Source organism: Mirounga angustirostris, unplaced genomic scaffold, assembly GCF_029215605.1.
Source record: "Mirounga angustirostris isolate CCGP_5_RB_7025 unplaced genomic scaffold, mMirAng1.0.hap1 SCAF_4, whole genome shotgun sequence".
Lineage (NCBI taxonomy): Eukaryota > Metazoa > Chordata > Mammalia > Carnivora > Phocidae > Mirounga > Mirounga angustirostris.
This window is the reverse complement of record NW_026991712.1, coordinates 142,975,451-142,992,234: the sequence shown is the minus strand read 5'-3', so window position 1 is coordinate 142,992,234 and position 16,784 is coordinate 142,975,451.

Here is a 16,784-nt window from a genome sequence, read left to right as displayed (position 1 = left end):
CGGTGGCGCTGGCTGCCTGGTGTGATACTGTGTATCTGGGTCCCTTAGTGTCAGAAAGAACTTTCTCGAAAATGCCCTTCTAATTCAATCAACTTATTTTCCAGATGAGAAAACTGAGGTCCAAAATGTTTAAACAACTTGCGTACAGGCCCACAGGGAATTTGCAATTGAGCTGAGACATCATAAGTATTATTTCAGCTTTAGAAACAGAGACTTACCCACACCAGAATTTCCTTGGTCATAGGAAAGAAGTCTGATGGCGCAGAGTTGGTTACAGGCTCCATAGTAGTCAGAGCCCCCATTTGAGCATATGGCTTCCAACTCAAGGTCACTTCAAGATCCAACATGGCTTCTGGAGTTCCATGTAGCACACCTGATCCTTGCTTAGTAGCAGGAGAAATCAGGAAACAAAGGGTGCAGGCTCTTTCCCTTACCAGGAGCCTCCTCTGAAACCCCACTTGCCCCTTCTAACTATATACCATTGGATAGAACCTTCTTCAGCCGTAAGGGAGACTGGGAAATATGTTTATTCTTGATGGCAATTTGCCCAGTAGAGAGTAGGAGTTCCACATGTAACCGTAAAGGGGGAGATGGATATTTGGCAGGTAACTTATAATCTTTACCTCATTGGTTCTGGGACTGTAAAAAAGTGTATATTTGGCGATTATACCTGGTTCAGTCCCTAACTACATGTAGAACTAGTTAAAAGTTATTTAACATCTGAAACTAATGATGTACTATATGTTGGCTAATTGAATTTAAATTTAGAAAGAAAGAAAAATAAAGATGCTTTCTACACACACACACACACGTTATTTGACATCTAGACCTTTAGTTTCTCCATGTGTGAAATAGACAACCAATCCCGAATTTCACAGATGTATTGTAAACTAACATGTGGAAAGTGCCTAGCACAATGTCAAGTATGTGAATTGGCAGAATGTCCATCTCTCCTTCTCCCAAATGACCAAATAACTTGGTTATCATGTAATGGCATTACACCCTGTTACCTTGTTCAAAACCCCCTCAAAGAATAGTTCCCATCTTGCTCTTGGAGCATAATTTGGTTGAGACATGTGTCCAGCATCCCACCAATTTGTTGGGTATAATGGAGAAGCAAAGAAACGTCTGTCATGATGCTTTCAACAGGCTTCTCCATGAATTCAGCTGGTGGCAGACAGACATAAAACCAAAACAGCTCCCAGAGCATTTCTGAAATAAAAACCTTTCTTCTCCATTTCCTCTTACTCAGGAGACCAGACCCAGGCTCTAATTATTGCCACCCACAGTCCCTGGACAGCTCCTCCCAAGGCAACATAGCCACGACCTGCGCCACACAGGCCTCTCTGCCTCCTTGGGCAGCTCAGCATCTCACACAGCTTCTGTTCATTGAGTCAGGCCCTGTGGGAAGAGCTGGGATATGAGGTTTGTAAGGTAAGGTCCTCGGTTTTGAGGAACCCCAGTCCGAGGAGGAGACCGAAACATAAACAGATCATATCACTCGTATTAGTTGAGTGCTCAGTAAAAGGAGCTGGGGATGCAGAGGAACACTTAAACCAGCTTGGGGTGGGAGTTCACTGAGGACTTCTCAGAGGCGGTGATGTTTGAGCTTCATCTTAAAGGATGAGTAGATGTCTCCTTAGGTCAGGAAGAGGGGAGGGCCCCCAGGAAAGAGAACAGCAAGAACAAAGGCTCAGTGGAATAATAGACCTTGGAGGGGATTGAAAACTGCAGATAGTCTGGTGACAATTGGGTTGTAAAGGAGATTGAGGCCTCATTTATTGGAAGGGCCACTGGGTCTGACATTCAGTGTTTCAGTGGTCTGCCTCACCTCACCTCTGTCTATGACTACACTATTCTGGCAAGCAGTGGAATCCCCTCCTCAGTGCCAGCATTCAAGCAGTGGTGGGCAGTGAGGATAGAGAGTACTGAATCGGGTGTAATTATTCTGTAATTGATAAATTAGTAGAGTCACTTCCAGTTCTAGGATACTGTGATGAAGGATGCTCCCAGAGCATGTTTCTCATTGATGTGTTTGCTGGAAAACATCTGGCCCTAAGTTTCTTTGTGTTTTCTTGGCAGTCCCTGGCTCTCTTTAAATAGGAAACACACGATAAAAACAATGAGCAATCTGGAACACCTTCACTGCACTGAACAGCCACTTTCACATACCATCTCCTTCAAGCCCCACAAGTCATTGTAAGTAAAAATGATTAGCCTACTTTTTATAACAGATGTAGAAACAGGCCCAGAGAGGTTAAGTTTATTAAGTTCATGTTTAAGTTTACATAGTAAGTGATGGAATGGGGAGTTAACTCTAAGACCACCTGACTGTGAAGTCTATGCAAACTCGTCTACCTTCCTTAATGTCTTGAGTGGGTTGGATAGGACTATGTTTTACTCCCTTCTTTCCTTCTTCTTCTCAGTTTCAAATCCCTGCTCTTTTGGGAACCTTCCCTCCAGTCTGACTTTGAAGTTGGGATAGTGGCAAGTTACAGTAGTTCCCTCACCCATGCTTTCTCTTTCCGCAGATTCATTTACCCACCGTCAACCACGGCCAGGAAGCAGATGATTCTCCTCCTGGGTGTACCGTTGGAAGGTCAGTAACAGCCTAACGCTGTGTCCCAGTGTCTACATCATTCGTGTCACTTCATCTCATCAGAAGAAGGTGAGTACAGCCCAGTAAGTAATTTTGGAAGAGAGAGAGACCACATCACATAATTTTTATTACAGTATATTGTTATAATTGTTCTATTTTACTATTGTTGTTGTTAATCTTTTACTGAGCCTAATTTATAAATTAAACTTGATCCTATGTATGTATGGGAAAAAACATAGTAAATATAGGGTTTGGTACTATCTGCGGTTTCAGGCATCCACTGGGGGACTTGGAACATATCCCCCTGCAGATAACTAGGGACTTCTGGATTCCAAAAAGACATCTGAATATGTTGAGGTCCCAGGGAGAATGGGCCTTTGTTTGATGGTTCATTCTTCTATAAGTAAGTTCTGGCCATAGGTGGTTTGTAGTATCCCAGCATCATAGAAGGATAGATCTAGAAGGGACCTCAGTCTACTGGAAACCAACCCCCAGGGTTTTACAAGTGAGGTCATCAAGGCTCAGAGTGGGGCAGTAGGTTGCGCATGGTCACTCAGAAAGTGAGCAGAATTTGATGTAATTTCATGAGAATGTTGTCTTTGGATTCACTCTTTCTCTTCTCCTTATGGGTTTTTGGCTTCAGGAAGCGATGCAGTAAGCCAGGAATGAGCCTAGACATGCAGACCTGTGGCAGGAGTTGCTAGTTGAGAGACTGGTGTAAAAATTTTAAGGAGTGTGGAAGAGGATTGTCAGGTTTCTGCTGACTTGGGATCGTCCTCAGAGACTTGACTATTCTCAGTGGGAACGCCCTAGACTGAAGGAATGGATAGGACTATAGGGGCACTGCAGAGAATTCTGTGTCTCTAGGAAGGAAGGGGACTTCCAGACCATTGAGTACAGTCTTCTAATTTGACAAATGAGGAAACGGAGGCTCAGAGAGGAGAAGTGATTTGTCCAAGGTCAAGAAACAAGTGAAGGGCAGAGCCAGGTTTTACTCCTGGTCCTCACGAACCAGGATAACTATGGGTCAAGAATCAGAGCACCAGACACATGAAGGTTCAGCCTATGATTCTGCCACTTTCAGCTATAGAAAGCATAGCTGTGTGTCTTTAGTAAGTCACTTAACATCTCTGAACATTGACCTCCTTGTCTATAAAATGAGGTCACAGGTCTATACTCAGTGTTGTGAAAATTAAATGTGACTATAACATAGAAGAGTCTGGCACACAGTTGCTCATTTGCAGACCAACCTCCCACCCCCCGCCCATGAAGCCTTGGTAATATTATGTTGAGGCAGGGGAGAGAGGAAGTTGTCACAGTTGTGTTAAATATAAAGGTGTCAAAGGAAGTCAGTGTGTGAAGATGCTTGGTGTGCTGGGGGCAAAAGGAGCCCTGTGGTGTGTCTGAAGCCCAGATGCTAGCAGAATAATACCTACCCCAGGAGGAGCCAACAAGGCCTGGGCCTGGGGGTGTTTTACTGCTGTTTGTCATGCAAAGTAGCTTACACTTCATCTTGTAGGCAAAGGGAAATCACTAAAGGTTTTTAACCCTGGAGAATACTACCACACACTGCTTATGTAGGTAATGTGTAAGTGCTCACAAAGGAATAGAAAACATTAAAACCAGAATAGTGGCCACGTCTGGGGAGTAAAAGAAGAGATTGGAAATAGGCTCACAAGGGGCCACATCTTTACTTCCTGCTTTAAAAAAAAAATCTGAATCAGACATGGTCAAATGGTAAGATGTGAAGAGCAGAATGGAAGAAACAGCACTGTTCATTATATTATCCTTTATACTTTCCTGCATGGTGAATATCTTATCATTTCTCTAAATGTGATGAAGGCGTACTCAGGGTCTTAGGGAAGTACAAAAGCCTTGGCAGGAAGGGAAGAAAGTTCTGTCTTGGAGGGTTTCCTGCAGATGATGGTAAAAATTCTTAAACACTTGCCACAGGCCAGGCAATGTTGTAAAGTGGTGACTTCTAGAAGTAGGGACTTAATTATTTCACACAACCACCTTATAAGGTACATACAACTATCCTCATTCATAAAGGAAGAAATTGAAACCCGGAGAGGTTAAATAACTTGCTCTAGGTCAGGAAGCTAGTAAAGGGGGAGCTGGGGTGGAAACCAGGCCGTCTGGACCCAAATCCTGAGCTGGCCACTGTGAGAACAGCCAAATACCCTCTGAGCAGCGTGATGGATTGATTCAATCTCAATTTTGAGTCATTTCTCTGTGTGGGTGTGAGGGACTTTTTACACTTGGGTGAGGCGGGGGGCAGAGACATAGGGTATTACTGTCTAAGACACTCTCTTTTTTCTTCCTGAGACTTTATATATATATATTTAAAGATTTTATTTATTTATTTTGGGGGGGAGAGAGCGAGCGAGCAGGGGAGGAGCAGAGGGAGAAAGAATTTCCATCAGACTCCGTGCTGAGTGTAGAGCCCAACATGGGGCTCCATCCCAGGACCCTGGGATCATGACCTGAGCTGAAGGCAGACGCTTAACTGACTGAGCCACCCAGGCACCCCTTACCTTATATATTTTTAATACAAATCTTCATTTTATAAATTCTTTAATACATACCTGCTTTTGCCATTCATGGCTCATCTTTTCCTTCTATTTATGGTGGCTCTTGTTGTATGGGAGTTTTTAATTTCCTCCCCAAAACAGGACCTGGACTAGTATAAGAGTGAGGGAGGAGAAAAATTTAAGACAGGTCATGAAGATGGCAAAAGTGGCAGGATTTGGAAAAGCTTCCGACCTCCTCGTCACTTGCAGAGCAGGCTGGCTAACCTGCAGGGACACTTAATTTTCTTGTTCTGTGCCTGTCCAAATTGCCCCCAAGGCCGACTCACACTCAGCTTGGCATCTCCCACAGCACCTGGCTGAGGGCCTTCCAGGCTCAGGCACTTGCCATCTAGAAGACAAGGACAGTCACAGTTTGGGAAACGATCCTCACTACTGGGGTAGGACAGTGGAGTGAGGTTTTCATAAAGCTAAGTTTATTCAGTTGAATAAACTTCATCATGTGTGTGTGTGTTTTCCGAAGGATATGTGGTTAAATTTTCTTCCTATGCAAGAACAGTGACATTATGGCAAATTAATTGTTTTCCAATGTTCTTTGTTATGCCAAATAAAAAGTTGGCAACACTCGTTTGGTGCCTCAAAGTTATTTATATATATATATTTTTTTGCTTAGCTAGATTTTAAAAATATCTGAGAACAATTGTCATAGAGAACAGAGCATAGGCTTTTGAGTCTCAAAAATATGTGTTTTTAGTCTTGTCACATGTAATAGCTCTGGAAGTCACCAAACTTTGGTGAACTAGGTTTCTTCATTAATGTGGGATAATTAAACTCACCTTAGCGAGATTGTGAGGATTAAATAAGATAATATCTGTAGGGGCTTAGTTCCAGGTATGGCTCATTTCAGGTTTAATTTTGCTGCCCTCTCTCTTCCTGGATGGCAAGAACTGGACTTTATTTGTATTTCCTGACAATTATCCAGTTTAGACCCAGACCATAGTAGGTCCACAAAAATTATCTGTTGAAAACCATAGTAAGATACCACCTCACATGGGTACGATTAAAACAAAACCTAAAAACCCAAAACAGAAAATAATAAGTGCTGACAAAGATGTAGAGAGATTGGCACCTTTGTGCACTGTTATCGGGAATGTAAAATGGCACAGTTGCTATGGAAAACAGTCTACCGGCTCCTCAAAAAATTAAACATAAAATTATCACACACTTCATCAATTCTACTTCTGGGTATATACCCCAAAGAAATGAAAGCAGAGACGCCAACATACATTTGTACACCCATGTTCATATCAGCATTATTGATAATAGCCAAAAGGTAGAAGCAAGCCCAGTGTCCATTAACAGATGAATGGATAAACATAATGGAGTATACACATGCATGGAATATTATTCAGCCTTAAAAAGGAAGGAAATTCTGACACAGGCTGCAACACGGATAAACCTAGAAGACATGATACTAAGCAAAATAAGACAGCCACAGAAGGGCAAATATTGTATAATTCCACTTAGAGTAGTCAGATTCACAGAGACAGAGAGTAGAATGGTGGTTCCAAGGCCTGGCGGGGAGTGGGAAGGGGGAGTTCACGTTTAATGGGCATAGCGTTTCAGTTTTGCCAGATGAGAAAAGTTCTGGAGACAGCAGTGTGAATGTACTTAATACCACTGAACTGTATGCTTTACAATGGTGAAGATGAAAAGTCGTGTATGTCTTTCCTACCGTAATTAAAAATAAAAATTAAAAAAATTGTTAAATGCAAGAGCCAATAAACGAACATGGAAAAGAACAGAGCCCTGGGGATGTCTGAAGCAAGAGCCTTTTCAGCAAGAAAAGAGCAAGTTTTGCTCAGTTAGTGGGGCAGCCGCCGAGAGGCCCACACATCGGGGGGAGAGTGGCAGCCGAGGGGCAGTGGGGAGCACGTGGGTTGAGGGGCAGCCAGGAAGCAGACCATGCGGGCTTGGTAGGACCTTGCATTTTATTTTCCCTGAATATGGCAGGGAACACAGATGTGTGAATGGAAGGAAGGAGGAGGTCATAGAAGCCCAGAGGAGAGTCAGGGCTGCTCTGCGTCTTTAGCAGAGCTTCGACATCCCTCCTCCCCAAGCCCCCACCTGCTCCTAGGACCTAGCGACTTGAGGAACACAGAGGAAGACCCCGGGGGCTCATGGGATTGATTCTCTGATCACAGGTCTCCACTTCCAACGCCCTAATGGTGAAATTTGCCTGGATGGGGACGTGTGTGTCTTCCCCCTGACATGACTGCAGATCATTGCTCTTGGTTTTTAATGTGTCAGGAGGAAGTGCGAAGGGTGGAAGAGCTAGTTCTTTTATCACACAATTAGATGAGAAAGGGGCTGGCTGCTCAGGGCAGGGACCCACCCAAACTAGGCCTACAGGGGAGTTGCCCGGCTGGGTGGCCCAGTTTTGCCCTGGAGGGGCTTGACTTTTCTGGATCTGACTTCATTAGCTCTTCATATTCTTGAGAAAAGGCCTATGGTCTGCTTCACACAAAAGCCTGAACCAGATGGCAGAAACTCACTTTGAGTCCTAGTATCATTCACGTATTCCCTTGTTCATTCCTTCACTCATCGGTCATTTATTGAGCACCTACTATGTGGACTAGGCACTGGGAATACATATGTAGACCCTATAGTTGAATTGCTGAAAGGAGGAACTATGATGTAGTGATAATAAAAAACAACAATAAATTGGCTAATATTAAGTTCTTACCCTATGCCAGGCAGGCGCTCTTCTGAGTTGCACACAGGGACTCATTCAATCCTTAGGAAAACCCTGTGAGGTGGGTTCTATCATCCCCCATTTTACAGATGATGATACTGAGGCACAGAGAGGTTCAGTGGCAAGGACATAGTGCAGCTAGAAAATGTTGCAGCCAGAAAGAACACGCTGGGCCGGCTGGCTCCAGAGCCTCAGTGGTTAACACTCGGCCGCCCCTATATGAGAACTCAGTGGGAAATGGGCAAGGCGCATTGCCTGTAAGAGGCGGTGCCCTGCCTGAGTGGTGGAGGATGACAAGAAGTCGGTAAAGCTGAGAAGACAGGGACGGAGGACTGGTGAGGACTTACACCCATCAAAAGTTTCAAATGGAATTGCAAGTGCAAAGCCAAGAGGCGTGACAGGACATGGGCCTTTCAGAAGGTGCAAGTAGGGGAGAGACAGGGGATAAGCCGGTAGAGGGGGCCTGGGACAGGATCCCCGGGGTGGAGGTAGGGGGCTCATTTCTTTAGGCAGTGGGGAACAATGTCGAGTTTTGAGGCCTAAAGTGATGTGATTGCAATCACCAGAGTTTAGGATTTTTGCAAGAGTTTTGTTTATGGTTTGGGTTGAGTAATACTAGCCAATATGTAAATCACAAGGAATTCCACTCTCTGACCAGCCTGGTGATTCACCATCTGCTCCCTCTTTCCACTGATATCTGTTCTCTGGTCCGCACTGTGCTCTGGGAGGCTGCCCCCATGTGATTGCATCAGGGGGCGGGCTGCTTTGCCTCTGTCTTCCAGGTGAGCCAGTGATAGGCATCACAAGAGATCAGAGTGGGGAGAAGAGATTGGGATACTTCCCCCCAGGTCCCTCCCTGCTTCTGTGCTCATGTCTGTGTGACCACGTGCCTCAAATTACAGCTCCTACCAGTGGCCCCTCTCCTCCAGCTCTACCACTAACGGGGCTCCAGCAACACCTGGCCCTCCTCTTTTGCCTTCAGGTACAGGGGTAGTGCTACCTCCCCACTGTGGCAGGTCTCTGGGTGCCTCAGTATCCCCTATCGGCTCCCTTAGCCCCACCCCATCCCTACAAGTTATCCCTCTGTGACATCCTCCCCACGAGCCCAGCAGAATGAGCCTTCTTTTTCTTACTGACAATTTCATGCTGAGAACATAACAATGAGCATTTATTAAATACCGACTGTGTGCTTGAGGCTCTACATGCAGTCTATTACACTCCATTTTTGCCACGGCCCATAGGTACTGGATCCATTTTCGAGATGAAGCCGAGGCAGGCACACAGATGTTAAGTCCCTTGCCCAGAATCACCTTGCTAGTCAAGGACAAACTCAGAATTCAATCCCAGGTCTCTGGACTCCAGAATTTATCCTCTTTCACTGCTCCATGTCACTGAGTAAATTCTTGCAAATGCTTAATTTGCCCAACTCTGGAAAGTCAGTAAAGGCCACAATAGTAAAATCTCGAGGGGAACGGGGGATGGGGTTTTCTGTGGAGGAATGTGTGTCTGGTGAGGAGCGGGGTGGCTCTTTAAGTAAAAGTTCCAGAATGTTGCCATTCCTGTGTTGACGGAAACACAATGGTGGACGATTACCCAGAATATCTCTCACTTCACGATGTGTGGTTCCTCCGGGGGGGGGGGGGGGGGAATGTAGCCCTTAATTAGTTCAAAAGAAGAGGAAACTCATCCCTCCAAGACCCACAGCAGAAAGCATAAGGGCTTATTTATAGAGAAGAATTTTATTATTTTTTAAAATCACTTGTGGGCTCCTGCACCAAAGCTTAGGAAAAGGCACATATTCATGGCCAGTGGTCAAGGGAAACCACCCTGTTTTCTTGGCAGCGCTGTGGCTGAAACAGCTCTTCCCAAAAACAATACATGGGGGAAGGAAAGGCAAAACCAAAGGGAGGTTTTTAAATGCTGTGGTTTGCTTTTTAATATTGTGTGTGTACGTGTGTGTGTGTGTGTGTGTGTCTGTCTGTCTGTCTGTCTGTGGGACTGGAGAAGGCAGTGGGGGATTCTACAACTGGCCAAAAATGTCATGCCCCTTGGACTGAGAATTCCTGGAGCTGCCCTCCCATGACTCATGCCTTCTCCTACCTCCAACCGCCTCAGGCCTCCTGTCCAGGCCCATAGTATAGGGTAGTAACAATAGGATAGTATATATATAAGGATATATATATATAAGGATAGTAACAATAACCCAGCAATGATAATGCCTCCACTTTAAAGTTCAGTAGGTCTTTCTGTTTCACAAACCTCTTTCATATTGGAACAAAAATGGCTGCCTTTATCCTAAATGCCTGGCTCCTTACCCTCGTCATTTTATTTCATCCTAACAAAGCTTTGGAAAGGTAATGCTTATCCTCCTTTGACTAATGAAGAGTCTGAGGCTCAGAAGATTAAATACAACACCCCAAATAACATGGCCAGTAAGGAACCAAGCTGAGATTTAGAGCCAGGCTCATGCGGAGTTGGTGGTCTTGGGCTTCATGATGGTTCTGGACATTCGCATCATCTTTCCATTTTCTAGATGAGGAAGCCAAAGTAGAGAGAAGTGGAGGAGATGTGACAGATTGCTGGGCAAGGTGGGGATGAACCTGGACTGCAGGCTCACCTCAGGATGCCTCCCAGGCAGTGTCCATCCACAGGCACATGGCCACATCTCATGGGTGGTACTAGCTGGTCAGAGGGACAGCCAATCACAAAACTTCTGTTTTAGACCCAAACAAGTACCCTCATTGGCTCAGATATATTCACAGTTCTGCCTTGTGATACCATCAATCCTTATATATATGTTTAAAGCTAAGGTCTCAGACTCTCCAAAAGGCCAAGGGGTAGGTGATGCTTGAATGTGATGTAAGAACCACCCCCCCCCCCCCCCCCCCCCCGCCCAAGGATAGATCTGAATTTAATTCACATTCAATCCCAAGAGGACTCAGAGCTGGAGAAACTGCTCTTGCCTGGAACTCTTCACAAAGTCTTGCCCTGTGTGCTTGGGGCCCTGAACTCTGATTCACTGTCACTCACTAGCTGTGTGTCCTCAGGCAAGTTACTGAGCCTCGCTGAGTCTCACTTTCCTCAGAACACTGACTGAGATTTCCCCAGGCTGCAGTTCATTCCTTCTAAAAATCTGGTTGGCTCTGAGGAGACCCAGGAGGGCCTTCCAGGCCAACGGAGACACAGGATGGGACTGGTGCTGAAGAGCAAAATGGATGCTTAAACTTCCAAGCCCTCCCACCAAGACAGTTTATTCCAAATTTTGACAATTCTAAGCCATTACAATGAATAGTGCATGTGTTTAGAGTTATAAATGTTTTCTCTTCCTTCACAGAATTTCAGGGTAGATGGGTCCATGCAAGCCAATTTATCTGACAAGCCCCTTATGATACAGAGTTTGTGGTCCAGGAAAGGGAAGCCATGGACTGAGACCTTACAAGGGCTTCAACCCAAACACGAGTGTTCTTTCCAAAAGGTACTGCTGCCATTTTAAAGAGTTCTCTCATCTGCAGACAGGAATAGTAAGCATTAACTCATACTATTTTTCTGATGATAATAAAAATTAAGGCATATGAAAATGTTTTGTACTCTAAAGCAGCATGCTTCTGACAAGAGTTATCATTCATCTCAGATAGAGTCATACCAGTGATGCTGAAGAAGCACATTGTGATGGGCCTATGCGGAAGTCTTGCTTGAAAACATAATTGTGCTTTGATTTGTTTTCAATCAGTATGTTAACATTAGTTAGAAATTATAATTCACATTGAAGGCAGAGGATATTTGATTTTGTTTTTCCAAATGGATGTCTGAATCTTGAAAGATATTGTTTTACCAGAACTCTCAAACTCACATGCCTCTAGACGTCTGGAGATTAAGGCCTCAAAGTGATGAGCTTCTGTCCTTTCTAAAGCCAGCTGATTTTGCCTGGCAGGAATGAAAATACACCCCCTTCACCATGCTAATGGCTATATTTTTTTTCATTTAGCTACAGGGATCTGCTTCAGATTTTCTTTAAACCTTGGTTGAGCCCTTCCAAAAATACATCTACGAGCCTGAGACAGGCTGTGGGCCACCAGCATAGAACTTCTGCTGGTCTAGGTGTTCATGTTTCTGTGTGTTCACATGTGTGGTTTCTGCTCCTCTGCCTGTTGCAATATGGGCATCTTCCTGAGTACACTGGACACCATGACCATGTTACTGTTACTTACCCTATAGCCAGGGTGGCAGGCCAAGGCCAAGGGTGCCAGAGTATAGAAAGTGTACAGGCTCTGGACAGGTGGCCCAAGATTGGATCTTAGCTCTGCCATCTACCAGCTGAGAAAGGGACCTAATCTCTCTGATCAAGTCTCAGTTTCTTCATTTGTAAGTATATCATACCCACCACCCCAGGTGTGGCAAGGAGTAATGAGATGGCAGATATAAAAGGCTTAGCTCATGAAGATGTTCAAATAGGATAGCTCCCTTCTTTTCTTAAAAATCTTAGCTAATGTGTAAAACTCATTGCAGGCTGTGGCCCTTCCAGAAAGGCTGTCATGACCTCTTCTGCTCACAGGACCCTTTTCTCTTAATTGCTGTTGCCCTTCAGGACTTGGCATTTAGTGGACAATCTTTGGCATTACCAGATCATTTATCATACATATGCAACACCCTCAATTAGGTCATCAGCTCCCCAAAGGTACTTTTCTCCTTTTCATGAACTCAATTCCTTATACTTGACTTTCAACCAGGCATTGCCTTGTGTCAAGCTTTCTTATGAGAACTGCAGAAAGAAAGGAGCGTCAGGGACTGGATACTCTAACAGGGCAGTTGGCACACAAAGTGGAACAACTGGAAAGAAACAGGTGAGTATAGTGTTCATGGTCACCAAGGAGATAAGGCAACAGAAGTGGATGACCAAACTCAACCCTACTTCCACTCCTGGAAAAATAACGCAACGTGCAATTTTCAAGGGGGAAAGCAAGCATGGTGGGCTGAAAAATGTTTCCTAAAGATGTCAGGTCCTAATCCCCAGAACCTGCAACTATTACCTCACGTGGGAGAAGATGTAATTAAGTGAAGGATCTTGAGTCAGGGAGATTATTTTGGATTATCCAGATGGGTCCTAGATGCAATCACAGATGTCCTTGTAAGAGGGAGGCAGAGGGAACTTTGATATCAGCTGAAAGGAAGGAAAGGAAGGTAATGTGTGGTTGGAAACAGAGAAGGGGATTTGCCTACAACAAAGAGATGAGGCCACGTGTTGCAAGAAGAGTGAAGCGGAATCAGAGGCTACACTGCCAGCTGCCAAGATGGAGGAAGGGGCCACGAGCCAAGGGATATAGGAATGCAGCTGTAGACACAGAAAAGGCGAGGAAATGTATCTCTCCTAGAGCCTCTGCAGGGAATGTGGCTCTGTCAACACCTCAATTTCAGCTCAGTGACACTGATTTCCAACTTCTGGCCCCAAGAACCATAAGAGAAGTGGTGTTTTAAGCCACCAGGTTTGTAGTAATTTGTTAGAGCAACAACAGAAAATGAACGGAGCAAAGCGAGGGAAAGAAGTAGCAGAAATGAAATAAGGATGGGTCGTGGAGCCAGTATGGGTGGTTGGAAGAGCCCTTCAGAAAGTATCAAAGACCCCAGTGCTTGTCCTGGTTACTTCATCACATGGCTGCTTCAGCTTGGGCAAATCACTTCACCTTTGAACCAGGATCTCCTCATCTGGAAAACGGGATCTATATCTGGAAGTATAGAATCAGAAGGGATAGTTTAATTAGTTTGATGTTTTGTCCTCATACTTTCATTTAGGCCTTTGGTCTTTGGCCATACCAAAAGTTTAGCTTGAGAAGTTTAGCCTGAGAAGAAGAGGGAGCTAGGTGTTTTGATTCCCGCCCCCCTTTCTTTTTGAAAGTCGAACAACCCTGTGACTTCATTTCAGAAATCTTAACCCAAACCAAAGGCCTTTGGGCTTTGGCCATACCAAAATCAGTTAAGGTGGCACCCGACGTAGTGCACAATTATACAGTTAGTCATTTTAAGTTCAAAAAAATATTTCTCCCTACAGGTGATATTCTGCAGAGACCACCAAGACCCTGAGCTTCTACATCAGAACCGGTGTTGGATCACTGCTAGAGCCTAGTTGACCCCCTGAGATTATTGGGCCACTTACTGGCTAGGTGACCTTAGGGAAGTTCTTCGCCTTCTCACTGACTCAGCCCAGTCGCAAAATGGGGATACCACCTCCCTCAGAGGGTACTTTTGTGGGGTGGTTGAAATAACATGTGAAGTGCTTAGCCTGGGCATGGTAAATCCTGAATCACTGGCAGTGTCTTAGCAATGTTCTTATTTGTTACCACTGCTACCCGGCTCTTAACGAAGCTAATTAACTTTAGTAAAATTTGATCTCTTGTATTCTTCAGTCAGTTCGCTGTGGCTCCTACCGGCAGAGCCTGTGTCGTGGGAACAGCAGAGCTTAGCGCTTAAGAGAAATGACGCTAGAGGCAGGCACTGCTGGCTGTGTGACACTGGGCCAGGCACGCGAACTCCCGGAACCTCAGTGTTGTCATCCGTAAGATGATAATGGAATTCATCTCCCTGACATGAGGGTTGCATAGGACGGTGCATTCGCCGGGCTTGGCGGAGCCGGCGTAGAGCAGGCGCTCAATCCGTGCCCGATGAATTCAATTGCCCTGCTTTCATTTCCTTCTAAAAAGAGCGAGAGAAAAGTCCGAAGGTCCAGACGATGGATGTCATCGGGCTCTTAGCTGGAAGTGGAAACCGTCACTTCACACCTGGTGTTCGTGTCCCTGTAAAAGGCCTCACTCAGGTTCCCCGTTACTCCTGGTTTCTAGGAGATTGACTTAACAGGAAACAGGACTCTTCTCTCTCGGAAACCTTGACGCGTTAGCCTGGAGAAAAATCCCTCGGCCGGGAGGCCGTTCAGTTATGACCTTTCGCGGGCAAATTGACCTCAGGCCTCGGGCGGGAAGAGGCCTCCAGGCGGGAGCGCCCCCCCCCCGCCCCCCCGGCCGAGCGAGCGGCGCGCCTGCGCCCTGGGAATTTCCTCCCGCCCCCTGGGCCGGCCCTGGCTGCGCCCGACTGAGCCGCTGGGGCTTTCTGTCGCTGCTGAAACTGCTGCGGAAAGTTTAGCTTGAGGAGAAGAGGGAACTGGGCTGTTTTGATTCCCCCCCCCCACCCCCCCCCCCTTTCTTTTTGAAAGTCCAACAACCCTGCGACTTCGCTTCAGAAATCTTAACCCAAACCGAATGCTTTGCTGCTGGGGTGACAGCGCTGCGGAGCACCCCCGGGCATGCTGACACGGTGGAGACCGTGACACCGGGCAGGAGCCAGATCTCCTCAGAAATCACCCGGTACAGGTTCACACGCCACCAGGGACTGCTGGAATGTTGCTTTGTTTTGGACTCTGGATTTATAGTCCGGCCCCTCCTTCCCCCCGCACCCCCCGGAACTTGGTTTATTATTCTGCAGACCCGGTGGCTCCCCTCCAAATTTATTTCTTTCTTCAGAAGTAAACAACGGTTTTACAACTCCATAACCTCCCCAAAGTTTGTTTGTTCTTCCCTGCGCACAGTGTGGGCCATGTTTGTTCCCTGGGAAAGTCTCTTCTCTTAATTATTTTCACATTTCAACAGCTTTTGTTGCTTCTTCTTTCCCTGAGGTTTATAAAAATGCTGATGGCGGATTTGCTGCAGGCTAAATTGTACAGTAAACGTTTTCTCTTCGGCGCATGGGATCCTCGGTGACTGGGGGCCTGTTGCCTTTTGTGACCGTGTCACCAACGCGCCAGAAGGAAGTTCGAAAATCCCGAAGTGCTCCTTCCCAAGGCTGAAGGAAAAATATGTAAATCGGTAAAAGGAGGAAATTCGACTGATCTTGTACAAGGAGCCTTTGACAACACTGTGTGTGCAAAAGCCTCTGCTGAGAAAAAGGCTGCCTTGATGACTGACTTTTCATTTTAAGGTGGGAATTTTCTGCCTCCAAGCCCAGATAGAAATTTGGTGCATTTTAAGGAAATAGGATTTAGAAAATCAAAGGCTAATACATTTTAGCAAAATCTTGGATTACGGGACAGGTAATGGCTTGCTTTAACCAAAAACTGTGAATCTAACCTTGACGTTTGAGTATTCAGTTTGAAGACTGAAGAACCTCTAACAATGGCAATCATTGGTTCTGGGTGAAATTGGGGCTCAAAAGGATAGTGCCTTGTTTGTTTCTCTCCTCCCTTTTGTGGTCCTCTGTGTCTTGCTGGTTTCAGTACCACCGCCCCATACATCCAACCCCAGAGAGCCTTACTGACTGTTAAATGGCTCCAGAATCTCAGATTCACATGTCCTGTCAGCTGTTGTGTGAAATTCCAGACCTGCCCCTGAGCATCTCTCCCAGTATCCGACAGGAACCCTCAAACCTGACTGTCTAAAATGGAACTGTGATCTTACCCTCAGTCTGCCACCTTCTCAAATTCCCCACCTCACTGTGGGGCACCATCATCCCCTGAGGCCCCTTGCAAGGGAGCCTGGAATCATCCCACCTTCCTGGTCTCTCTTACCTGATCAGGCCTTGAATGTTGGCCATTCTCGCTGCCTCCTGTCTCTTGAATAGGATCATGTCTCTCCTTCCCCCAAAGACATTTGCCTCATTCAGGCTTTTATTGCTTCTCACCTAGACCACAGCTGTAGTCCCCTTGTTGGTCTCTGCTATGGTATGAATTTGTGTGTCCCTCAAAAATCGTATGTTGAAATCTTAATGTCCAGTGTGATGGTATTAGGAGGTGGGTTCTTTGGGAGGTGGTTGGGTCACGAAGATGGAACCATCATGAATGGGACTAGTGTCCTCACAAAAGTGGCCCCAGAGAGTTCCCTAGCCCCCTCCCACCATGTGAGTAGCAGTGAGAAGTCCACAG